This window comes from Amblyomma americanum, chromosome 1 (assembly GCF_052857255.1).
Source record: "Amblyomma americanum isolate KBUSLIRL-KWMA chromosome 1, ASM5285725v1, whole genome shotgun sequence".
NCBI classification, from domain to species: Eukaryota; Metazoa; Arthropoda; class Arachnida; order Ixodida; family Ixodidae; genus Amblyomma; species Amblyomma americanum.
Window position 1 is genome coordinate 64,628,191 of NC_135497.1, and position 27,571 is coordinate 64,655,761.

The window sequence follows — 27,571 nt, forward strand, 5'->3', positions numbered from 1 at the left end:
TTTACATCATTTACGCCCTGTGAATGAAAGCAAATCAACTATCGCCATTACCAAACCATTACCAAGAGGTGACATTATGTTAGTTTTATATTGAGTTTAATGGCGCAAAAGCAGCTAAGGCTACGATGCGCCAAACACAGGATTATACCCCTGTCACATGGGCACTCTAAAGGCACTTTGAACTAATGCTCCTTTACGCTCCCAAAGGAGCACTACTTCAAGGGAGTTCGTCCGTGCTACACGATCGCGGAACGACCTTCGCAAGAAGATTTTAGCGCCCTCATCGGCGAAAAGCGTTATTAAAATTGCAAACCTGAGGCTATCTAAATGCTCTTCCCATATCGCGATGAGAGCCCAAGTCTCCCGTTCGGTCCATGTGGTGCGCGGTTTTATCGGTTTGGCACTGCCAGGCTCCGCAGGTTCACCGCCACTCATTTTGTCGACACACACACACACGCACGCACGCACACACACACACACATGCACGAAACTGTATAAAAAAAAAAGAGCAGTGCAGTCTCGACGTGCGATAATCGTGGGCGAGCAGTGGCGACCTGAGTCTAGTGGCAACAGCACCGCAGATGTGACGAGCTGCTCTCCGTCGCTACTCGCTACAAACAACATGGCCGACATGGCGGCATATTTACCGTGGCTACCGTGACGCTCGTATATCTGGAACGAGAGTATGGAGTGGTGAGACTGCCACAAAACAAATGATCTTATATTTTAAAACACCACTAATCTTATGAAGTGAATTTATAAAATGAAAATTGAATGTTTCTTTTCTCAATTTATTTATGCTGTTAACTCGCTGGGAGAGAGAGTACTCCCTTGAAGCCTCAAAGGACGAACTCGAGCTGCCTTGTTTCGAAGCTCCTTTGAGCTAGGTGTCCTTTGGCGCGTCCGTGTGGCAGCGCGCGTTCGTCCTTAGAGTAATGGAGCATTAGTTCAAAGTACCTTTACAGTGTCCGTGTGACAGGGGTATTAGAGTGTCTTGTGTTAAAGACGAAGCTTTTAATACCTTTAGTTTGTCTGAAACACTAGCTTCCTAGAGAAACTTAAAAATATGTTGAAAATCAACAAGTGCTTGATCACCTAAAAGCAACATGGGGTGTAAAGGAATGTATTCATTGTAAAATGATGCAAAATATTTTTTTTCTTTGTCTTTCAAGATTTGCACACAAAATTAAAATGTGGTTTACAGTGAGTTCATCCCCACACATTTCGCAGAGAGGCTTTTTTGTTTGTCAGTAAGAAGTTATGTGCAAGATGTGTGTGTGTCCGATGTGTAACTGACATAAAATAACTTCTTTAAAACATTGTTGATGTCTACATGATTTGCATTCTCCTAAAATGGGCTTTACAGAATGAAGTTTGTCGTTTTCCTGCTCTTCCCATGCAGCCTGCCACTCTGAGTTTACTGTTCATTAACTTCAAACAATCCCTGTGCTGTATGTTCACATGTTGCATTTGATCAAATCGTGCTTGTGCAGCACAAACATCTGCTTTTTCATTACCCACAATTCTGACATGGCTAGGGACCCCAGCAGAATTTAATGTTATGTTTCTGTGTTGTGACTTTTAACTATATAGTATTACGTATGGTGTTTCCTATTAAAGGAGTATAGACACCAAACTTTTGGGTGCGTGTCTTCTTGTTTGTAATGATGCGTAAGGCATTATTATACATGAATTACCACCTGGTATTCTCCTAAGACCACTGAACAATTTATAATCACATTTCTTTCTCGTGCAGTTTTGGTTTCGATTTCAACAGCCGAATGAGGACTGTGATGTCAACGTGTGCTTCCAGGTCACGTGAGACATGAAAAAACTGCTATATAATTGCTGCTTCAGCATTTGTTGTCATTCTGGCTCTTGAGGAAGGTTGGCTTCAGCACTGCATTAAATTAAAACAATGAAGCAGCAATTATATGGACGTTTCTCTATGCCTCACTTGACACAAAAGCACTCTTTGACGTCACAGCCATCGTACGGCTGTTGAAACCGAAACAGCATGACAGAAAAAATTTGATTAAAAATTATTTAGCGGTCGTAGGCAAATATCACATGGTGACTCATGCGTAGTAGTGTCTTCCGCATCATTGTAGAGAGGAAAACATGCCACCAAAGTTAGGTGTCTATACTCCTTTAAGGGTTCAGCAGCATTTCTAGAGTGCAGTGCTATGAGCACTATCAGGGAATCAGTGTAGATGATGCTGTTTTTGATATTCTCTTTAACTATTTGCTCTACAGCGACAGAGATGGCATAACACTTGGCAGTAAAAACCGATACGCACTGTGGCAGTCGTATCATTTTTTTCACTTTTGCCTTGAACTACTGCACTTCCAACATGCATTTCTGTTTTTGAGCCGTCAGTATAAAATTTACTGTAGGTGTCATAGTTTTCTTGCAGTGCAAAGAATTCTTGTAGTATGTGTTCTTGTGGCGTTTGCTTTTTGTGTGCACATGTCAGTGTGAAGTCACATACTGAAGGGAGGCTGTACCATGATGGCAGATATTTCATGCCTTTTTTCAATGTTTGGTGGGGCATCTAGTACTGCTGACTCTTCGCATTTATCTTCAAAGCACAGTACTAAAAGCCTGATAAAATGTGGTTTGTTGTTGAATAATATTTTGGATAGGCACTTGGTGATGATGGGATGGCAGAGATGTTTTGGGAGAGAACGAATTTTTAGTATGTATGTGCATGTTAGTGCTTCGATCCTCTAGAGCGGGCTCATTAGTGTCAACATAAAGGCTGTTTGCCGGGGACGTTCTATAAGCTCCAGTTGATAGGCGCAGACCAAGATTATGAATAGGGTCAAATCGTTTTAAGTAGGACACTCTTGCTGAACCACATACTGTGCACCGCTAGTCTAGCTTAGAGCGCATCAGCAGAGAGCGATAGATTTGCAAAAGGCATGCTCTATCAGACCCCCACCGTTTTTTCATGTGTTATTCATGTGTGGTAGAACTGTCAGTTTCTTGTCAAAAGTGGCGCCTAAAAATCTGTGTTCTTGTTTAATTGGTAGTGCAGTTCGGTTCAAGTGGTGACGCACTGCTCACCAACATCCCCCTGCAGGGATGTCCCTGCGGATGCTCGGGAAACCGTGGTGTCACAACTCATCATCATCTGCATACTGCAGATGCCCCTGCATGGGACAGGTGACATTATGGCACAGTTATTAATATACGTACCCACAAATTTCATTTACCAGGCCTACACACTACTGTAAAACACACTATTGTAACATCTTTTGTATGCAAAAGTACTCTGTGGGACAACCAGCTATAATTATGCTTGCACAAGCTCACTAGGCTTTTCACTGAGTGTGCCCTTTCCAACTGACCACACCTGTCACACGGCCCATGACACTGTCAGCCACTATCATTAGCATTAGTGGTTTAATGCTGAGGAAAATCTCAATACTTGCGCAGCTGTAAACTACCGCACAACTTACAGAACCATAAAAATCTTGTTTACAGATTTTCTAATATTCAACAAAATGCTGAGACAAGAACAAACAGGTTTAGTGCTGGAATGCTACACTAAATAAATACTCTTATCAAATGAACAGAAGTAGTATCCACAAGTGAAGCACTATAATTTTATGCATCACAGTGCATGGGAATTAATGGCACAATTATCCCGCATAAACAGTGTTGCAATACGCCAGAAACAATGACTTAAAAGCTTCCAGAGATGGAACACAAAGCCATATTCACTCGCCTAGCAAAACGTACTGTCAAAAAATTCAAAGAGACTCTGGAAACACCCCCCCAACTCTTTCACACATTCCTTTTAACCATCTCTAAATTTCATGCATTTGCTTTGTGAAAGTGGATTTTATTTTGCCACGGATGACCCGTGCGTAATTGGCTCAGCATCTGGAGTACAAAAAATGCACCCACGAGAACATACTGACCCACTATTTTCTACCAGCATAAAAATGTTGCGAGAAGACAATGCGTCAGGAAAAAAACAAAAAACAGCAGACACAGTGGGAAGTACTTCAGGGCCCCTTTATGCATTTGAAAGTACCATAAGATATTGAAGCAGGCTTGGGATAAGCTTTCAAGTACCCTGAACTATGGGAAAGCAAACAGTACATTCGATGCCTGGAAGCAGATTTCAGCAATTAGAGCAGCCCTTCTGGCTCTACAGGCAAATGCCCAAACATAGCCGGTACATACCCAAAGTTGAAGCAAAAGTGGCAGATGATGAACATGATGCTTTGTCACACTAGAAAGCACACTGCCAAGAGTTTCAATGCAGATAGCAGCGACGTCAGAATCAGATTCTTTTGCCTGCTGCTTGCACACCTCGAGAAACACTCTGAAATTAAGAAAAAGAAAAAAGATTATCCAAGTATTTCTAGTGAGCTGCAGCTGGCAAAAGTGCCCATAATACTAAAACAACATGGAAAATGCACTACACACATAACTGCTGATTCAGTCAGCCAAGAGAAGGCTAAAGAACAGGGCTGAAAAAAATTTTTAAAAATGCACAAAATGCTGCATTATGAGTGTAGTTTACAGCCATCACCTGGCAACTTATAAGGTTATGATTGCTTATTTTAGAGAACCGAAGAGGCCAGCATGTAACTGCACTCCAATACTGCGATAAAAAAATTCACAGGGCACTTAAGACTGCTTACGTGCTGTGAAAGCGAAAGCATTTGTGTATCATTGTGAGTGTTCAACCTCGACGCAGGTTGCGTGCTGAGAAATGGAACGATGATGTGCCTCCGGACGCTGAATCCACAAAGGTCTGAGTAAAACACTCAAACACTAGGTTTGAATACCTGCCGCAAGCTAGCCTCCAACCTGACTAAGAGACGCATGCTATATGTAACAAGAATCGTACAATACCATCCGCAACGGTGTATTATGAACAATTTTGATACGAAAATTGGTGTTAGAGAGATACAACTCCGAGTTTCGCCTGGCTCTGCGCATTTGACTTCGAAGCCCGACCAAGGTCAAACCAAGCACACACTCCCAAGACTATCAAGGTCTGACTATGTGTCTTGCTGAGCACAGCCATGATATGCCTGTATGGTATGGTCATAGCTAATGACCAGCAACCACTTGATCGATGACCAGTGGTCACTTGACCTTTGACCTTGACCTTTAGAGCTGAGATTCAGCTTTGCTTTCGCTCGTCTACTAGGTTCAGCCAGGTTGAACTTCAGCCAATTTTTGAGGAAAGGAAATGTGCAGTAATTGTCTCACATCATGGTGCACACCTCAACCACACCTTAAGGGAAGAGGTAGAGAGTCTGGGAAGGCATACAATTGAAGGTGCATACGTCACCGGTTCGAATACCTGTTGCAAGCTAGCCTTTAACTTGACAAGCACATTTAAGCTATATGCAACGAGAAACCGTATGCTGTACGACAAACGGCTGCTCACAATTTTGGTACGACTGTAGTTGGGAAAAATCGTGCCACATTGAGGTCAGCCAGTGAAGGGGGTATATACAGTTGAACTCGGATATATCGAACCCAGATATTTCGAATTATTGGCAATGACAAACACCCGGTTTTTGCCCTTGAAAATCCTATGTACAAGTATATGACAGTCATGCAGTATATCGAACTCCAGTTTCCCACGTCATTTGATATATAGAACGGCCCCGCCCTTTCGCCCTTCTGCAACCGGCGCTTCTAACTCCAAAAAAAAAAACCCATAAAGCTGAGCAAATATCAGTGCTAGTTCAGCAAAAGCTGTCTCTTCAAGTATGCTGAGCTAATTCAATACCTTAACCCACTATCATTTCTGGCTCCTGATGAATAATAATAATAATAATAATTGGTTTTTTGAGGAAAGGAAATGACGCAGTATCTGTCTCATATATCCATGGACACCTGAACTGCGCCATAAGGGAAGGGAGAAAGGAGGGAGTGAAAGAAGAAAGGAAGTGAGAGGTGCCGTAGTGGAGGGCTCCGGAATAATTTCGACTACCTGGGGATCTTTAACGTGCACTGACATCACACAGCACATGGGGGCGCCTTAGCGTTTTTCCTCCATAAAAACGGAGGCGCCGCGGTCGAGTTCGAACCCGGGAACTCCAGATCAGTAGCCGAGCGCCCTAACCACTGAGCCACCGCGGCGGGTCCTCCTGACGAGTCCAGGTTGCGTTTTCTGGCACTCTGTGTTCGGTTCAAGGCATGTCCAGAGCAGACTTTTCCAGTAGGAGTACTAAATGACCGCTTTGGTACCATTTAAAAAAAGAAATGTATCCGTTAAGGGGTTAAAGAAGTAGGGACAGCAAATTTCGATGCTATGCTAGGCCTGCAGTACTGTTTGTGGAAATGCAAAGACTACTTCCGCCCCACATCAATTGCAGCTAAGGCAAAAAAATATTTTATAATGAGACTTAAAAAACTCTGCAGACCCACCATGTCGAACCTGCCGACATCGACAGCAGCACGCTGTAGATATAGAGGCAAAAAAAATGTCATTTCACATTGGGCCCTCAGAAGGCAAAAAACACTGAAGTCGTCAAGCAGTGCTGCACAGCAATTTTTTAGAGCTATACTCCGTTTCATACATAGCAGGCAACGCTGCCAAAGCTGGCGCTGTTCGCACAGGCTAAGTACACGCCCAAAAAGTAGTTTGCCATACAACCACAGTGACCATAGACATATTTCGTTGTGGAAAATCTCAAGTACCATGAATGGCAACCTCCTGCACTTCGTTTTACCTCTTGCCATGTTTTCGTTCTGTGACGCATCGAGACTTCGAAAAGTAAATGACATATGGCGGTATGATGTGTGGCTCGGAGGGCGAATTGCTCTTATTCCATCCGCGCCTAAAAAGTAGTCGACACTTGGTGAAAATTATAGCTAGAGGGCTCGAACACTTAGCGCCTTGCAGTTTCTACTGTGATTTGGGTGCTACCACTTCATTTATACCGCCCTTCATTTTCGTCCAAACATTCACCGAGGCTTCGAGAAGACCAAATGATACGTGGCGAAGTAATATGGTGTTGCGAACGCACTACTTCTACAACCTTCGCAGCGTTGCCTGCTATGTTTGAGACGAAGTATAGCAGTTACAAAATACCAAATCAAAATATGGCCAGAACCAGCAGCTAATTTTTGAATATTAGCAAATGGCACCGCCACCTGAGAGCAAAGCAATAAGCTGTTTGCAGCTCTACAACTATTTTAACAGCTTGGGGTAGTTTATCTTAATGCTGCAAACGGTGTAACAATCCGCTTACCACAGATTACATGGGCCTTAAGGTGATTTTCGCAACTGGTACGGTAAAAGATCTTTGAAGACGTGTAAACTGTTCATCTGGTCTTCCCGTGTGCTATGTTTGTGTGTTCACCAACCAACTGAGCTTCAGACCCATCTGTACTATATATATGTGTCCAGTTAGCCATGGCAGCTTGCAGCAAGGTGTGTGTTTTATATTGTGTGCTTCTCTTTTGCATTGTGATATCTTGCGTCTGAAAGGTGGCGGGAAAGTTGTCTATTGGCTGACAATTAGTTTTGGCGGGAATGGAAGGAGATGAGTGCACGCGAAAGAGAGCGAGGGAGGTTGGTGTATGGCAGCCGGACAGATCGGTCGTGTGTATGGCTGGTGGTGGTCCTGGGGCCGCGGAGTTGGAGACGCGAGTTCCTTGAGCGGCGGCCGGACAGGTTGGCCGTGTAGTGGCCGACAGTAGTCCGGAGTCGCGGGAGTTCAAAGTTTTGTGTTTAGTTAAAGCGGAGAGGCCGAAATCTTTCGGCATATGTAAATCAGTTCTGTCCATATTGTAATAAATAACTTTTTGAGGAAAGCCTTCCAAGTGTCAACGTCGGAAGTCCTGCACACCTGTCTGAAACTCACCAGTCGCGAAGTACACTCACGAGACCCGCCCTCTACCACTCCACATCAACATCTGGATCGAACAATATCGACGGGAGAGAGGGAGAAATTCGTGAATATCACTGAAAGTATCACTGAAAACCACTTTGGTCACAAGAAAAGCATGACCGTTTTTGAATACTGAGGTGTGCCCCTCCCTTACAGTGTTCCTTGATTTAGTGATTTCTACACAGTTCGCTGGAGGCAAGATGCTAAAGGCCTGTGTACTGTGCGATGTCAGTGCATGGCAAAGAACCCCAGGTGATCGATATTATCCGTAGCCCTCCACTACGGTGTCCTTCATAGCATGAGTCGATTTGGGACGTTAAACCATAAACCAAACCAAACACCATGGAGGAAGGGATGAAGGAGGGAGTGAAAGAAGAATGAGAGGTGCCATTATGGAGGGCTAAAGGTTGATTTCAACAACCTGAGGTGCACTGACATCGCACAGCACACGGGAACCTTTTGTGTTCCTATAGTGTTCCTATGGTTCATATGTCATGCATGCTTACCAGTGGTCCACTTTGACCTCTCACTTGAGTTTGACCTCTCACTTGAGCTCATTAATTTGAACCTCAATAATTCGAATTTTCGGATAATTCAAACTACACTACTTGGTCCGGCCAAGCTCCATAGAGATCTGTGTATAAAAAATCCCGTTAACTCGAAAGCGAGACGGATAATTCAAACTACGCGGTGCCGCGTCTGAGCGGCTTGGCACACGGCATGTGGCCAAAAAATGCACCTCCGCTTAGTTAGAGGCTGCGCACATCCTAAACGGGGACAGAAGATGGAACCAGATAAAACCGTGGAAGAGTGGGTAAAGCCTAAATGGCACCATCACCGGCGCGGCGGCCAGCGGCGCCGGAGGGTATGGGTTGGTGGCAGCGGTGGCGGCTGCATACCCTCATTTCCGCGCAGCCTCCGAAACTCGCAAATTAATACTCGTTAATTCGAGCTCTATTAATTCAGAAATACGGATAAGTACTGTTGGCGCGGTCCCAGCCAACGCCCATGAAAGGCTATGACTTCGGATGGGCTCTACAAATTACGTGCGAAAAACTTTTTTTTCCTTTGCGAGTGTCGTCCATCCCTCCACCCAACAGTCACCAACTGAAGCACGCGGTCAGCCGCGATCATGACGCCAGCTTTTAGAATCGCCCGGCTACAGTGTTCTAGAACCTTCTAGAACACTGTAGCCCGGCGGTCAGCTGTTGGCCGGAAGCAGCCAACGTGGGCTGTCAGCGCGGACCAATCAGGGTGCGACAGCGTCTTGACTTCCGGCTGCTTCTACAACATAGCCGCGCTTGCCGAAGCGGCCTCTCGCTTCACCACGGACTCGCCGTTAACACTACACTGTGCCTCGTGTTCACGGCAAACAAAAGTTGCACAAAGCTTTCGCTTTGTCTGAAGATGCCCGCAGCGCAAAATTTTAGCGCTGAAACGTGCCAGATGTTCAGAATGCTTCTGGATTTTGAAAGCTACTAGGCTTAGCCACTACACGTCGGTTGACGTCAGGAAGCGCGAGAGGTTCAAACAGGTTAACTATTTTGGTTCAGAAAACGGTCACAAAGAATAATTCGTCCTCTTTGTTGTCACTGAAAAAATAATAGCTTAATTGTAAATGCACAGCTGTTCTTTTCAGCATTTTACTAAGCATATAGAATCACGCCATTTCTAAATTCTGGCGGCAGCGGTCTGGCGGCAGCCGCCCATTTTCGGCGTTCCGCCGCGCTGCTCAAAATCCGCAGCGCAAGTTCGCTCCATGTGGGTCGCCCTAAATACGGTACATAAACCGTAATGTAAATGGTTCTTAACAGTTTTTTCGACGCCATTCGCTAATTCGAACATCGGATAATTCTAACTTTTATCCCGGTCTCGTGAAGTTCGAATTAACGAGCTTTTACTGTACTGTTATAGGTGTTTGAATTTTGAATTGGAAGTCTCAACTGGAGCTTCCAATGGGTTCCAAACATACAATTGGAAATTTTACAGTTTGAGAGCCAAACTGAGGCCACTGGTTTCATTTTTTTTTTTGCCTGGGTACTGCTTTAAAGGCAACAGTGAGGACATATTTAAGTTGGCCTGTATGAACAGATTACACCGCTCTATACGACAAAGAAGCTGCTATAACTAAAAATGGAGCTCTTGCAAGCTAGAAAAGGTTACAAAACAAAATACATAAAATACAGACATCACCACCACTGCCCATTTTCACAAGCAAACTGCTAGCATTGAGAGCAATCATTGATTGCGAATCACTGAGGCAAGGCCACACTGCCATTCACTTCCAAACAGTGATAATGGAGTTCTAGCCGGTCTTGACATCCCGAGTTTAAATCGAGCGTTGGGAAAAAAAATAAATCCAATTTCCTCAGCAAGAAATGCAGATTTTGCTGACAAACAAATGCGAACTGAGCCAGAAAGAGCCAAACAATAAAGTTTTACGAAGAAAAAAAGCGGATAGGTTTGTCCTTGGTCTCCCTTTAAACAACACAGCAAAACTGTTTTTTGACCTGGCAGCACAATGGAGAGAGACAATTGATATTGAAGGACATTTATTTTTTTTAGCACAACAGAAAGCCTAGTACCCCAGCTGGCCAATTCCACAATGGCTGCATTGCATAGCGAAAAATTTGTAAGACAAAATTCTTGGTCTCTGGAAACACATGTTTTCAGTATCCCAATGTGGAAAAAGATTGGTGGGTGTAACTGCACCCTAGAAAATTTGAGCAGCGAAAGACAAATGCAGCCCAAGGTGTAAGAAAGTAATCTTTCTTGTGCTGATCTAAAGCAAGTGGCTGATGGGCACTGCCAAGATATGAAGCCTACTACTTCTCTGCTGTTACACTCATCGACACAAAGGTGGGCTGCTTTCAATATACACTTCCTTGACACAAAAGGTACACTGAAAAGCATAAATGTTAAGAAATATAACTCTAAAAAATGCTATGCTTTAACAACTGTTTTTTCACTCGCTATGCCAATGCCCCCATGCCAACAGTGGATTTTCTGGAGAATGGGGCCTTTAATGCTGTTGCGTTAATATTCCCAAATTCAATTAATAATGACTGGCTGTATAGTGAAACAGTCTGCTGTAAGCAGTTACGATATGATTAGTCCTAAAATTACGCTCACGTTACAGGTAAGCTTCTCTAAGCATTGCTATGTTAAAATTTGTATGCGCCCACCTGCTTGGTCTTCCGAGACTGCAGTATCTCCCAAATAAATAAATAAATAAATAAAATTAAGAGACTGAAAGAAAAGGGCAAGAGAAGGGGGGGGGGGGGGGGGATATAAGTGCTCCTAAGAACATAAAGCTTCCACAGAACCATTTTAGAATGCTTGCTTTAGGAGGATGTAGAAAACAACCAGCATAAAGGAGATGATGAACACATGAGAAAATTCAATTGTCATGCAACAATAGCAACAATCTTGCTAAGTAAAAGTCATATTTTCAAGCTAGGTTGTACTCTTAATTTTTCATTTTTTTAAAGTGTCATGCAGGTTTTTTTATGTGTAAACGTGATTGGGAAATCGTTTAAAGAACTATAGGCACCTAATTTTCATTGTGTGTTTTCTTCTTTCAAATGATGGGTTAGACATTAGAATACATGGATCACCACATGGTATTCACCTACGACCGCTACATAAATTATAATTGAATTTCTTCGCTCATGCTGTTTCGGTTTCATTAACCGAATGATAGCTGTGACGAGTAGTTGATTTTTAGGTCACATGAGGCACGAAAAACACGCAATATACTAAACGCTGAGACAGTTTAAATTCACTGCGACACTTAAAGCCAGCCTGTTTTAAGAGCTGGAATGACAACAAATGATATATCAGCAGTTATACGTACTGTCATTTTTTTTCGTGCCTCATGTGAACTAAAGGTCAACTACACATCACGGCCATCGTTCGGTTGATGATACTGAAACCAAAACTACGTCTAGAAGAAATTCAATTATAAATTATTTAGTGGTCGTAGGCGAATGTCACAGTTTGATGCAATGTATATTAATGTCTAAAGCATTTTTTAAAAAAGAAAACACACTAGCAAAAATGCGGTGTCTATAGTCCTATAATCCTCTATATAGTCTATAATCCTCTTCTGTGCAGCAATATCAACTAGGTAGCACAACTGAGAGAAATGTTACTTCTGATGCCTTATTTGTTTTGTAATAGCTGACTACGCTTTTTTTATTTTTTATAGCACTAGCTGTTAATGCGAAAGTTCCTGGACAAAGTGTGTCTGTTGTTGTTGTCGAAAACCATCTGTGTAGCCAAGTGTGACCGGGAGGAGGCATGGGGCACCGTGCACGGGTACCCCGCACGGGAGCACGATCATATCACCACCCAGACCTCACAGCCTGTGCCTGGTATCGCACAATAACTTTCCGATAACAAACACAGCAAAGGTCCCTGGGCGAGGCAGTTTGTGTTCGTAATGATACTGCATCCCTGCAGCCATTTCATATGGGCTTACATTTATGTGCGTAATATCGTTATCCTCATGCAAGCTAGCACTGATTACCCGTTGTGTAATTGGCATTGAATTTTTTTAAAGCGTTAGCACTAGAGCTTCCACTTAGTAGCTTAGCCGTTTTCTGTGAGGTCCCTCTGTGTGCCCACCGAGCTGCGGGCAACCTGCCCTAGGTGGCCCCCCTAAATGGCAGGTGAGCCACCAAGGCCAAGTGACCTTGTGACACCATCACAACCTGCCCACCGGATTGTTAGCAAATTGCCAACCGTGGCAGGTAGCAGTTCAACTAATGATTGGACGTGAGAGGCAACCTGGATCTCACAAGCCCCACTGGTGGCAGCACCTGCTATCGCAGGGCAGTGGTGCATCGCTTAACCGCAGCACCACTGTGCCAGGAGGAGTATGAGAACTCCCAGGGATCTATAAATATAAAGTAGAGAATGACCATCTTCATATATGGGCATTACCCCATTCACCCTATTGTGTCATACCCTTAAGACAGAGCTTAAGTCCGATTTCACGTACCTTTGTCTGAAGCATGCTGAACCTTGGAGACCGAGCTTCGAAACCACAACCAAAGTGAAAACCGAAGTGCTAGCGCACTTATATCACATTTGGTTGATGCTCCTTATGAGATTTAATGTCCCAAAATGACTCGGGCTATTAGGGGCGCTGTAGTGGAGGGCTCCAGATAATTTTGACCACCTGGTGTTCTTTAATGTGCACTGACATCGCACAGTACATGGGCCTATAGCATTTTGCTTTCATTGAAATGTCACTGCTGCGGTCGGGACCGAACCCACGTCTTTTGGGTCAGCAGCTGAGTACCATAACCACTGAGCCACTGCAGCGCCTTAATTCAAATCTGGCCTAACCACGCTAAATCGTCCGCAAATTTCTTTGATATAAAAACAGTCCTGATTCATTCATTGTTGTGAGTGCCCAAACCGTTTTTGTAGTCTGTGGTAATGTGAATGGCAATCATTGTCAATGTAACACAGTAATCATAGCACGGGAAGAACACAAAATTAAGACGAGACGGGACAAGCATCCTGCGTTCTTCCCACGCTATGATTACTGTGTTACAATGAATTACCAACCCGCCCAAGCCTATTCCATTCTGAAAATCATTGCCAACACAAGAAAAAAGGGGATGTCAGATCACAAGACATTAGATGCACAATTTAGAGCAAGCAGGTTAAGCTCTCGAGCTAAAATGAGCAGCAAAGGTAAAGGACATACAGGGAAAGCATTTTTAGGAATGTTTAGCCACTGCATTTTGTGCCTTACTGGAAAGTGGTTGATATGCTGTTCAGTTTGGTAGCATTAAATATAGCAAGTGTACATAATTCATACGCATGTGCAAACAGTGTTTTTTTAGTTCAAAGCAAATTCGAAGCAAATATTTAAAATACTTCTAGCCCACAAAAAAGGTTGAACAGCACAATCGGCACGTTCAAAACCATGTTAGTTTGCTAACATGCACGGCAATTACATGAAAAAAAGAGAGAATGCATTGAAGCTTTGTCACACTCGCTGAAGCTGTGTTGGCGTCCTGGAAAAACGACCATCGGAAATTGGGGGAGTCGATCTACATGCAGGGCCGACGCATTTGTGGAGTGTGAGACCAATCTATGAGACCCCCCAACTGCTGGTCTTCATTGTGATCGCGTTATTATGCAGTTATTACTTTTAAGTGATGACTCCATGAACACCTGCTAGGCATATGCACCGCGCGCCCAGCGCCACCCCGCGTCAAGTGTCGGAACGGGGCACACACCCCCACATGTGCCTCGTGCTAGCTTACTCTTGTGCTTGCGCCGTCGCGCTTGATTTGCAAATTTTGCGCGCAGAAGAGCGGCTGTGGCACCTGCAGTCAGCTGAGACTCGTTCCGCGGAAGTCAAGGAAGATGTGCATCCTCCAACTAGAGAAATTCAGCGTAGCGTGATCTGTGGCCGCTATCGCTATCTGCTTCTGTGGAAAGCCACTGCGCATGCGCAAATCACTCTGAGTGCGCCACAAGGTGCCAGACACCGGCCAGCTGTTTGCATGCCAGCCACATCGGGGCCAATCAACACATGCGCCCTGGCTCCACGCGACTGCCGTGTCGGCTACAGCACGTGTGCACCGCGGTTAGTGCGGCCACAGACACCTGGCAGGTAGAGACCTGGGCACCGCACTTCCGCCTGCTCGCGTCTGTAGCCAGAAGCATGCGCAGACTGGCTCTGGCATACGTGCAGGCACATGGCCCAGAGTTGGGGCTTTGGTTGCATGCCGCGGTGTCATCCCGAGAGAGATACGCTGATCCGAAACCACACGAAGCAAGAGTTTCAGGAACGTTATTCGCTTGAGAAGAATACTTCGAGATTTCAAATACCAAACATTCTGATGGAATGGAATACTTTAGTATTCAACCAAATATTCGAAATTATCGAATATTGGCATAGACTTACTAATTCACCAAATGTGTAGGCCTCCCACATTCTGATAAGGCTGTTAAGGAGTAGTACATAACTAAAGGTTGGCAGGACGTACACTGCAGCAAAAATTAATAAATGCCACTTTTGTATCACAGCAGTACTACAGGTGACAACTGAAGGTCACTTTACATCTACGAATAACAGAACTCCATTAGTACATGTCCTGAATAAAATTACCATGGTTTTACTCTCTGAAGCAACCGAATAAGCATTGAGAAAGGTGGTTTAGCAGATACACTTAAGTTCTGCTGTTGTTGGCTTGGAAGATTGTTAGATTCCAATTTTTAAACTAATGAAATAGCTGCCAAAAAGTGCCCATGCACTGCCTTTGCACAACTAAGAGCGCTTTGCTACCCAAACATTCAATACATAGAACCGTAGGAAATGATGATGCCTCACTAATTTCAACTTATGAGAGGAATAGTATTTTGCAAGAAAGGGACAAACCAGAGGTTCTTGTAAGACTGCTTTGTCCATGTTGATCTGGACAACTCATGACAACTTCAGTGGCGGATATGCATTGTCATTTCCATCATAGTACTTCTGCAGCTGTAAAAAAAGCAAAAATCAGAGGAAAATGAATAAACAGTGCTGCATTAATGGAACTCAACTGTAACATTTCCTGACAGCCTGATCTCAGCGCAAATGCAGAGCATATACAGGTCTGTTTAGCATGTCATTGCTGTAGTCTTCTAGCGTCAGCAGCACAATTTGTATATGCAGCACATGCATCCTAATGCTTTATTATGCAAAAGTTTTTATTTAAACAAAACGACTGTGGACTCTTTTTAACGTGAAATTCGAGAAGCTGAACTATCTCTAACCTAGACAGCAATGAACAATTCCAGGTAGCTTCGCATATAAAATGTAATCTAGGACTTTCTAACCTCTAAACACAATAGCAGCTTCTCCAGGAGCACGAGGGTCGCAAGCACTCTTTAACAGACAATCGGCCCATGTCTTTGCAGTCAGGCATGAAACTTCCCCTGTTCATCCTCACCAGCATGACTTGTGCACCAAAATACCTTTTTTGATCCGTCTCCTGAGTCCCAAGCCTGATTTCCCCCCGGTCTCCCCTCAACTCTGCACTGCTTTGGTTTGGTTTATGGGGGTTTAACGACCCAAAGCGACTCAGGCTATGAGGGACGCCGTAGTGAAGGGCTCCGGAAATTTCGACCACCTGGGGTTCTTTAACGTGCACTGACATCGCACAGTACACGGGCCTCTAGAATTTCGCCTCCATCGAAATTCGGCCGCCGTGGCCGGGATCGAAGCCGCGTCTTTCGGGCCGGCAGCCGAGCGCCATAACCATTCGGCCACCGCGGCGGCCCTCAACTCTGCACTGATACCTAGCTACTGGGGATCTAGGCTGCTGAATCATGGTGCAAGCAGAACACTAATGCCACCTGATGAATACGGTCAAGTGTAGGGATGCCTGGGTGACATGAAACGAGGGTGGAGTGACGCATGAGTAAATAATCGGTCAGAAGATGCACTGTGGGAGCACAAAGAACCTTTGCCGAGATGGACTACTCAGCTCTCTCCTTGCCTGCATTCCTGCTGCCAGTCTACCTATACCTGTTGTCAAGGCAGGCAACACTAATTCAGAGGATACAAAATAGTGGTCAGAGCAAGTATTGCGGCTGTAACTGCATTAAAAACTCCACATCCTTCCTTGTGCTGTGTTGTATGCCGATCTTTCAAATTCCTGGCTGTGCCAATCGCAGCTTAACTGATTACTCACAATTACCGCGAAACAGTAGTGCACTTTTGTTCACTTTTTCCAACAAATTACTACCAAATTTAGTGTCCACAAATAAGATGAGAGATCGACTTAATTATTTTCCAGGCCTCATTTCTCATTTCATGCCTCATTTCTGAACGGGAGTGGTACGACTAGTAAAAAAAATTACAGCCCTCCCTACAGGCTCCTCAACTCCACTCAACAGCCAAATAATTTTTTTTTGTGTGCCAGCCATTAATTTATTTTCCATATTATCTTCCAAGATAATATGTAAGGCTGTTACCATTAACTTTGGTGCTATGGAGCTCATCTTACCTGTAAGAGGAACAACTCAAGCACAACTTCCATCAGGCTGATGTTTTGAGCAATGACTTCAGGAAATCCCTGCAAACAGAAAGCATAAAGTGTGTATGATATACACCATAACATGTAAAATAGACAAAATAAACTTAATCAGTCTGACTTGAGATATTGCACCAGCACAAAACAAAATGCACAAGGCCCTAATGCCTTCCCCCCCCCCCCTTTTCTATTTAAAGGGGCCCTGCGACGTTAATCAAGCATGAGGTCCTTATTCTTTGTATGCAAAGTAAGGGACAGTGTGATGCCTGAACACCCAAAGAGATTGCTGAAACTGCAACATTTAATATTTATATCTTCTCCAGAAATGCCTGTTGCAAGCTGATGGTGTCGCAATGCAGCGGCGATTTTTGGCAACGGAAATGAAGTAGCATCCAGATTGGGTGCTGCCTTTCTGATTGGACGGGCAGCCAGTTTGAACCTAGCTCCTTTATACACATCAGATGGATCCAAATTTTTCGGTCTCTGAGTGCTATAAGCTTTTCGCTTCAAACTTCTGTGCAGGTGAGCGCTGTTCAAACCACACCAAGAAGGCAGTGGGGAAAAACCAAAAAGAAAAGTAATCCAATTATTCAGATTAATCGGCGCTGAAGAGAACATCACAGTGACCCTTTAAGCAACTACAAGTTCTATACGCACACCATTAAACAGGAAAAAAAAAAAGGAAACTCTCACCAATGGTTGGGGTCATAAGGAGACAGACATTTTGGCTTCCATGTGGAAGCCTTGTCATCAAACCTTAGATTTCAAGCATACCATTTCTAACAGATCCAGCAGAGGGAAACATTCACAGTAGATACCATGCACATTGCCCTCTCAGGTGCAAGCTGACTCCTACAAGTTCCTTTTCAATGTAGCGTTGTCATTGGTGAAGTGTAAAGTCGGTAGCATGGCACATGGTCTCAAGATCCGTGAGATGTACACAGCACATTTCTGTTCGCTGGTTTGCTCATTTAGTGCAACCTGACATGCGACTGCCTGATAGAATAGGTACGAGCTGCTGCTTTGATCAATAGCCATTCCTAAGCTTTTTTCCTGGTTGGACTGACTGTTGCAGCTCTAAACATGCACCGTAAAATGCTTCTCTTGGTTAAACTGCTTACTTATTCATGTTGAAATTTGACGCAGAGAGGCATACGCCAATCTTTCTGTTTTGATACCACATTCAGATGATGTAATTGCCTAATTCGACCAGAGATCTGCGTTGTCTGCAACATCGACGACTCAAAACAAGCAGCTTTCGCGTAGGTGATACTGGTGGCACTGCCTGGTGCCTACCCGAGGAGTGATTGTTTTACCAATGAAGTGGCTTTTTCTGCTGCTTTTGCTCAATATTGTTAAAGCATTCGAGAAAGTATCTTCAAATGAGCCACTCATTCCCTCCAATTGTTTCTCAGATAGGCACCAGTTGGCACCACCGGTATCAAATGTGAAAGCTGCTTGTTTTGAGTTGCCGATGCTGCAGATAACACGGATTTGTAATTCTGATCAAATCGTGCAAGTACATCATCCAAACGTGGCAATGAAACAGAAAGACTTGTGTGCCATCTCTGCACCAAATTTCAGCACAAATAAGCTAACAGTTTAACCGAGAAAAGCATTTTATGGTGCACATTAAGTGTTGCAACAGTTGGTACATGAGAACTGCTACACCAATGTGTATAAAGAGATTGGTATATGCCACTGAATGTTCACCTGCGTTGATTGTGATGCATGCTAAAGAAACACATCAAAGGGATGCTTTATGCCTAGCCTGTCAAAAGAATGTGCATCAGGTCACAGTGAGCAAACAAGCAGGTTACCAGAGATAAAAGGATACACGTCACATTACCAGCATCTCAACCCCAGGCTAAGTGCAGTCAGATAGCAGCAAGGTGCATTTTGACAATTCGTGCCATAGTTTCCAGATTTTTGGTTTCGACACTAGATGAATAAATTCCACAACCATGAGACAGCAACTTTTACAGAAATCGTCTACAAATCTTAAGTATAAATTCTGCAAGTGACAGATTACAAATAGAAAGAGGATGCATAAAGACAATGCATGCTCAGGAGCTTGCGAATACAGCAGGCCCAGTGATGAAAATCCTGTACACTACAAATCTTAAGTATAAATTCTGCAAGTGACAGATTACAAATAGAAAGAGGATGCATAAAGACAATGCATGCTCAGGAGCTTGCGAATACAGCAGGCCCAGTGATGAAAATCCTGTACACTGCACATTGCCAAAATTTTGCAGTTTCTTCTGAACTGCATCTTCTCCCTTCCTTCCCAAATATTTCAGCTTGATATTAAGCAACCCTTAAACCTTATGGCATCAACCTTCTAATCACCCTCTTCACCGAAATGCCCTGTAATGGTGCAGTGTTTATAGTGCACGCACCTGGTACAGCAATTGGCGCAAAGGGCCCTGTTGTGTGAGGCTCTTGTTGAGTAGACCAAGCAGCTCCATGCAGACAGACTGGTGAGAGCTGGAGTCACTTGGCTGGGATACTTGCACAGACCGCTTCATGAAAAACACAAAGAGTTACTTTCTGGTCTCAAGTCCCATATGACCACCAAAAAAAAAGAGTGTACTGTCAACCTTATTAAAGGGAATGAAATGGTACATACTGAGGTTAGAAAAGTGCACGAGCGATCGATATTCCATCACTCATCATCACACAGCAAAAAATTTTAAGCTGGCTTTATTAACACCGAACATATCGATGATTAAAAATGATGCTCCTCCTCGCTCCCCTTAACTCATACATGCCGCTGCGACAGAAAAATAAAGAAAACAGGCCGGGACTGCACCCCTCCATGCCCCATTTCACCCACTCGGCCACTGCTCCCCGACTGCGCCCAACGACATCAGTGGGCTCGCCCAGACTGCCCACTGATGTCATCGGGGTAGGGGATGCGCGGCGACGTGTCGCCCTAATCGGCTGTGAGCTACTGTGATCAGCGATTTTTAAAATTATTTGTAAATTATAGGGTACATGTAGAGCTTTTAAATTTGGCTCAAATACCTACAAAGACCACCTCTACGGATCTGTTGCACTAGAATACGACCATCAAAATCATTGCAGAGTCTCTTTAAATCCATTAACACAAAAAAAGTTAAAATATCTGAAACTGCACAGAATAGCATAGTGTGTGTGCATAACCTCATAAAGCAAATGCTTAGTGTATATGTTTGAAATGTTTGCCTTTTACTTGTCTAACAAAAAAAAATTGTTTGCTCAAGCAACTAGGTTGCTGCCACTCAGGCCCCACACATTAATTTTGCAATTCCATCATTGCAGGCAGCAGTTTCTTGGCTCATGCACAAGAAAAAAATCTCTTAGGCGATCTCTCCTGGACCGTCTGAATGTATTAGCAGCCAAACATTTGTTATATACGAGGTGGTACACTTAGGTTCATCATATCTGAGGTCAACACACAAAGTTCGCTACATCCGAGGTTAAGACACAAAAATTCATTATATCCAAGGTGGCATACTCGGATTTGGTATATGCGAGGTTAACACACTCAAGTGTTATATGCGAGGCAGCATACTGAAGTTCGTTATATTCGAGGTCAACACACGAAAAGTGGTTATATCCAAGGCAGTACACAAAGCTTGTATAGCTAGTACACTAAGTTGCTTTGTAGCTCGGGCCTCTGCCCGCCGTGGTAGGTGGGCCGCCTGCCACTGGCTACCAACAGATGGCGCTTGCCATTTCTGCTTGCACTCACCCTTCTATTATTAACGCATTAATAATGTATTATTTTCCACAGCCTAATGCAGTACTGAATATGATTTTACTACTCTTATGGGAAAAAGACAGACAAATGCTTCTACTGACACCCCATGAGACAGACTGTTAATACTGCTACTGTATTTTGCACTTTCAGGTAATTATGCAAGGCGCAGTGTGCAATTCGTAAGCTATCAGCAGATGCATGCCTCAGAAGGTGCCAATCATGGCAGATAAAAATGATGCGAGGTTGCAGGCATAGCCACGCTTGTATAGTCAGAAACCAACAACAGCAAACAAACTGCAGGATGCAATGATGCCACTTTGCAAGCATCAGCAGGCCTAGTGTTTCTGGAAAGTGCATGGTCACTCAATGCTTAACAGAAAAAAAATTTTAGCAATAAATCTGAGTAAAGAAACTATTCAAGCCCATTAGCCATACATTTAATTCTGTGCACTTGATACCACATTTATTCGAATCTAGGCCGGCAGTTTTTCTCAAGACACGAGATATGAAACTCTTAGGTCGGCTTAGGTTCGAGGATTTTGTCGTTATAATAATAAAATAGGATGACAACGCATAAAAATGAAAAAAAAAGTACCACGTAGCTGTTGCCCTCATGAAACGCCCACAGTAGACGGCACTGTTGTCGCTACTAACTGTAGCTTAGGCCGATAAAAGCACACATGAGCATTGGCTGCCATTCTGACCTCGTTTCCTCTTCTTGTGGTGGCATGGGCACGTGATAAGAAGGTCAGCGATGATGAGGACGAGTGAGTGGAAGCAGGTTCGTGAAAAAAAATGCAGTTTGCATTCCCAGTTGTCTTTTGGGCCAGCTTACATTCAAGGAAAGTTTTTTTTTTAAATTTAGCCTTCAAATTTCAGGTGCCGGCTTAGAATTGAGGCCGGCCTAGATTCGAGTAAGTACAGTAATGTGTACAATCTAGCTCAATTCATAGACAGTGTAAGAGCGACAATTATGGATGTTTGCTCATAATCTAAAATGTGTCAACAACAATAGTGCTCACCTGGCTTAACGTGAAGTCAGCCTCTCGACCAAAGCGGCCAACGGGACCTGGAGGCTTGAGGTTGCGAAGCAGGACAAGGATGCCAGACACTGCCACCTTGCGACACTCCACCTCTGAATGTGAGAACAGCGTAAAACATTACTTGGGACAGACAATAAACTTAGAGTTCGAAGTCGAGAGTTGTGTTACATAAACTAAAGGGAAATAAAAAAAATGCTGGCAAGATCCACAAAAAAAAAGGAGGTTCAAGTCAGCTGCTTAGCCTTGCTTGCCAAAAAAAGCAACCTTACAAGATACAGCAGCCTGACAAGCTACTTACAGAGCTTAACAAGCTTTCTTTGAATTGAATTTGTTTGTGTCAATGCACAGGCAATGAAAAATGCAAGATAGAAGTGTTGAGTTTTCACTTTTATTGTTACTGGCTTAACATTGCCGAAACGTAAAAAAAAAACAAGTTTATTCAGGCAATTATTACTATTACTGTATAATCAAAATTAGCAATAAGGCTGATTTCTCAATGCATATAAGAACAATAAAACCGTCCCCACATAATCAGGCACATGCACTATACTAGCTAAATTCATAGTCATTCCTCCACCTGCAGATGTACCTGGATTTTGGTTGAAATTTTGGACCGTTTTGCCATGAGGGTTAGCTATTGCAGCGTGTGATGACAGATCTTACAGCAAGCCTGTAGTACCTTTAGTTATCTGGAGTAATGTAGCTTGTGTAACACAGTGACGATTTCATATTCTTTAGTGAAGATAAAAGAAAACTACCGATTTTCACACAGTCATGCACAATACTCCTGAAATTACAGGGCTAAATTATAGTTTATGCAATATAAAATCAGAACCATGTTTTACTCACAAGAATCTAAAGCTTAAGCCTACCTTTTTCGCAGAAACAATGCTTTGGTAAGGTTAATTTTGTTTCATGCAAGGCCCTCTTGCTAAAAGTCCGAACACATAGCCCAGTTCACTCACAGAAACAGAAAAAGAAAAGAACAGGAATGGTATTTACCGGTAAAAGAGAAGTTTGCGCAGCATAATCATAAGCCAGTCATGGAGTATTGACGATGCCTTGATGAGTGGTGTTGCGGCACGGAGAAGCTTCACTGTACTGTGACAAGGCATGTTGGGCAAGTGGCCGAGCAGCTTCTTAATCTGCGCCTGGCACTGGACAAGAAGCTGAGGTGAGGCATGGATCATTTGGGCTAGAAGATCTGAAAGAAGGCATATAACCTTTTGGCTAATGCAGAAAGCAGGGTTAACTGTTCAGATGCTGTCACCAGAATTGTCTTGCATAAAGCTAATGAGACAGGTGCAACTCATCTTTACTAAGGTATTTTTTGTCGGAAAATTGCACTGGCCTTCATTTCTTTCGACGAAGAATGCACGAAAGTTCAAGAAATGCATTGTGCAAATAGAACCAACCCCCACTGGCCACCCCTTCTAAGAGTTGCCTGTAAGTCCACTTCGAGCCCCTGACACAAAAAAAAGCAGCCAACTATAATATGTGAAAGCACAGAGTGCTAAGACACGATTGCAGTGGACAGTGCACTGGTATATGTTTGACTCAAGGCACAAGTCAAGAAAGAATTTAGAGGAAGGGAAATCACAAACAGAAAGGGAGTGAAGATATGGGATGATGATGATACAATGCGATGAGCATTAGGCCATCTAGAGGTTCATTCAATTTGTGCTTCACGAACCTGCCTATAGTCAACCTTTCATAGAGCCCTTTGCAGGTTGTGCAAGACAACAATCTGCAACCACATATGCAATTGACAACGATAGCCATAATAAGGACGGTTTTCAAGGGTGGTAGTGGTGACTCCACAATTAGTGATCAAAAACTGTCACAACAAAATATCACATGACCATCTTTTGACCAATGATACTGGGTGCCCCTCTAGGCGGTTTGGTAGTTACTCTGATGCTTTGATGCCCAAGAAATATTTGGCTATTAAATGTATCTGAGTGTATGTGAGGGCGAACCCACTAAACAGTGTCTTGCACGGCAAAAGTAAAACGCACCTATTGCTGCAACTTCTTTAAAACTATGAGTCAGAGAGCATGGTATCCTTAATCTACATGATGCCCGAAATAAACATGCCAACCTGCAACATGCCTAACATTAGGCACATGACACCAAGAATCAGAAGCGTGGTCAATTGATGACACAGTTATCTCAATTATCGTTTGCTCACAAAGCATAGGCAAACGCTTTATGAGCAACAGCTTTACTAGCAGGATCATAATAATGTTCCTTATTGCCTAAGTGATGAAATTAAACACCATACCTAATGCTGTTAACAACACAGTTTTAACCGCTGTCGCTTTTTACGTATATCTTAGATTTCATATAACGCATGATCAATCGCAGAACATCATGATATCTACTATCGTAATGAATGGATCTGACTTTTGTGTTTTGTTTTTTTCAGAAAGTTAATAAAAAACAGCAGTAGCTATGGGTGCTCTGAAGAACATCCTTAAGAGATCGTGCCATCACCGACAGCAAGAAACCATGGAAGCCCAGCTCAAATGTCTAGTATGTGAAGAGGAATTCCCGAATGCCCTCATTTCCAGCATCGACTACAATCTTTCAAACGAACTTCGCCAATCAGGCCAGCCGAAGAAGTTGCAAGAAAAAGAAATAAAGAGAGCCATCATGCCGTATGTGCATCGTATCAGCCATGCATTTTACAAAGTAGTAGTAGGGCTGGAGTAAATCTGATCCTAACCGCGCCCAGGAGGCTGATTATGGTATGCAAAATGGTGGAATGAAGAAGGCCCAAAGCTAGCACAGCGTAATAAGCGGCATGACAAAAAGTTCACCACATGTGATACTAAAGTGGTGTATGAGATCCCACTGTCTAGCGGAGCGTCTTATGTAGGTCAAACAGGATGTTGCGTCAACGACCGCTTAAAGGGCTCCAGAAAGGGGCTTTCAATAAAGTTGCGATATGTCTGGGATGTTAAAGGACGCCATTTCATAATTATCCTCCAGCAAGAATTTTTTTATGCGTTTTGTGAAAGCTGAGTTATATGCAGACAAAATTTGAACTTCCGCGTCTTCACGCCTCTCCCTCTCCTCTCGCACGCCAAAACGGCGGTGCTCCGCCACCGGCCTCGCCCACTCAGCCCCTCCCCTACCTCCGCCGGCTGTGGCACGCGCGTAGTGGCCGCGGCCATGATGGCGCGTGACGTCTGAAAGAATTTGGCGCTCTGAACCAATGATAACCCCCAGCTGCTGACATCCATTGCACGACGTGACGTCGTACGCCAGGTTTTCGCACGAAAGCCCGGAACCGCGTGTCGCCGCAAGGTGCGAAAGCGGGAATTTTTAAAAATTTATTGTAAATTTCCCACTCGCTTTTGAGGTCTCGCACACGGTATGGACGCTCGGTGGCCTGTACTCTACGTAGTGCAAGCATTTTAAACCCAAGCTCGAACACCCCTTTCTGGTGCCCTTTAAAGGTGCACTAAAGAGGAATATGAACTCGTCTTTTTACCGCGGGAACTCTTTCTACACGTTCCAGGCATTCTTAGAAACTTCAAATTATTGTCCTGTGTAGCCGATTGCCCTAATTAAATTGGATTAAACGTCCCGGCTCCCGCCTTTTTTTGAACTCAACGCAGTAGGTAGGAGGAGTCAACCAATGCGTCCGCCAGACCCGTGGCTGCATGTCGCTCTGCCATCGATGGAGTGATGCGTAAATCAAAGAGACCACGTGTGTTTTTATTTCCGTGGGCCTAATTTGCAGGTATATTGTCTGTGACGAACTTTTTGTTCACAGAAACCTAAAAAACAAAATAAAAGAAACGCGAAGCCGCCACTGTACTGGCTGAAAGGCACTTCACGCGTTGGTTGACTCCTCCTACCTAACGCGTTGAATTCAAAAAAAGGCGGGAGCCGCGACATTTAACCTGATTTACTTAGGGCAATCGGCCGCACAGGACAATAATACGAAGTTTCTAAGAATGCCCGGAACGTGTACATTGAGTTCCCGCAGTAAAAAGACGAGTTCATATTCCTCTTTAGTGCACCTTTAAGAGAACATGCCACTATTATCAAGACAGGATACGGCAGCATGCTGGTGAAACACGCGTCCGATTGTCAACGCATTCCACACCTTGGACAATGCCAGATTCTGAGGTGATATAAACACCAACACATGCACGACCTTTATGAATCCTACATCATAGAAAAGAAAGGCGCGACGTGCGTAAGCACAAGATCGATGGCATTAACAAGAAAAGAAATTAGATATCTTGGAAACCCATGACGACAAGAAGTGACAAACGGACTCGTCCTCACCTTCACATTGTTTATTTTTATTATTTTATTTCATCCTTCCGGTATTTATCGCGACCAATGCAAACCTTAAGTTGTTAGTCCGCGGTATGTGTGTGTGTGTCTCCTATTCTTGGCCCTGCCTTTCGCACACTGTCGTTGAAATCAGGTACCAACTGGCCTGGCAACATTCCGTAATCTTAGCAAATTAGCAGCATATGCTACATCTAATATGTGTGATTTCATGTATAAAAAACTGAGTGGCCAAGAGAGTAATTGAAATCAAAATAAACAAATGGAGCATATATTATAAAAGAAAGATATGAGTTTATGCAAGAATTTAAATATTAAACATTCCACTGGAAGAAGTTAACACCTACATGTGCAAGCTTAATAAAATGCTGATAAACCAACGTAAAAGGAAGTATCAGACATCAATCTGCTTTCTAAACACGAAGCAGCACAAAAATGCAGTTGTTCATACATTTTTGAACAATTTCAAGTTCCTGCGCTAAAAAGTTCTGCGTACTAATCAAAAAGTAATTTTTATTCAATGACCGAAATGCAGAACACTTGAAACACCAAACTAACAATGCTGGGAGGAATGAAACAGTACGAAGACATGACAAGAGAAGGTGACACACACAGGATTCAGTCGCTTCACATTCTGCCTCGCATGCAAGGCACTAGGCTCAATCCCCAGAGCTGCTGGGTAGCCACCGGGTTTCCTATGGGTACAAGTATACCCTGGCATGGTGCTTAGCTTTTCAGCGATGAAATGGTTGGTAAAGGAGTCTTTGGCTATCCCCTCTTCGAAAGATTGTTGATGTGTCGAAACTCTTACTGTAAATTCCTTTTCACCTTTTTGTGACAATCCACACCCATATATAGTTCTGCCGAAAGGGGCAATAAATATGGCTGATAGTCAGCGCCTGTGTGTCACTTCTTTCTTCCATCCTGTCTTTACACTGTTTCACTCTTTCCGTCATGCACCAAACAGCTCAACTCAACACTTCACATAATGTTGCACTGCATCTATGCAACACAGTGAGGAATTGTCCTTCTATGACGCTTACAAAAACAGGTCCCCCTTGCATACCTACCAACCTCAAGGCTTTCAAATTTTCAAATTCGTAAAACCTTCACGACTCGGGGGGGGGGTTGCCAAGCCAGCACAAAATTTTTTTTTAAATGTGCGTCGCCAGTGCACCACGTGATAGCACTGAAGCTTCTTTAGACGTGGTGCCACACATGAGGAAACACACAAACGGTGAACAGCACGTGACGAGCGCAGAATTTCAGCACGCTGGAAGAACGCAAGTATCACGCGGACTGAATCGAGGGCAGCGTGCATTTGTTTCAGAGCCTTGCCAGAGCGGCAATTAAGACACTTCCAATAAATAAGCAAACAAACAAACAAATGTCCGCGACAACACAATTGTCATTCTAAATGGTGTGTAGCTCGGCTGGCTGACTGATAAGCGCAGCCGATAGCCGCTGCCGCTTTGGGCTGGCGGCGAAGCTCCGAAAACAAAACTTAAACGGCCAGACTCTCTATCGGCCAACCACCAGGG

The 27,571-nt window shown here is 43.7% G+C and overlaps 1 pseudogene across 1 annotated transcript in view; it reads right to left on the reverse strand.

Moving 5' to 3' along the window:
* The window catches only part of LOC144101056 (Fanconi anemia group I protein-like), a 63,201-nt pseudogene that overhangs the window by 26,203 nt on the left and 9,427 nt on the right, over positions 1 to 27,571 (reverse strand). Inside the window, exons 11-16 of the transcript XR_013307933.1 lie at positions 22,719 to 22,920; positions 21,696 to 21,810; positions 19,328 to 19,450; positions 16,899 to 16,967; positions 15,287 to 15,388; positions 555 to 702 (exon numbers count right to left, since the gene is read on the reverse strand). The product of XR_013307933.1 is annotated as a Fanconi anemia group I protein-like (transcript). The remainder of the gene's footprint in view (positions 1 to 554; positions 703 to 15,286; positions 15,389 to 16,898; positions 16,968 to 19,327; positions 19,451 to 21,695; positions 21,811 to 22,718; positions 22,921 to 27,571) is intronic.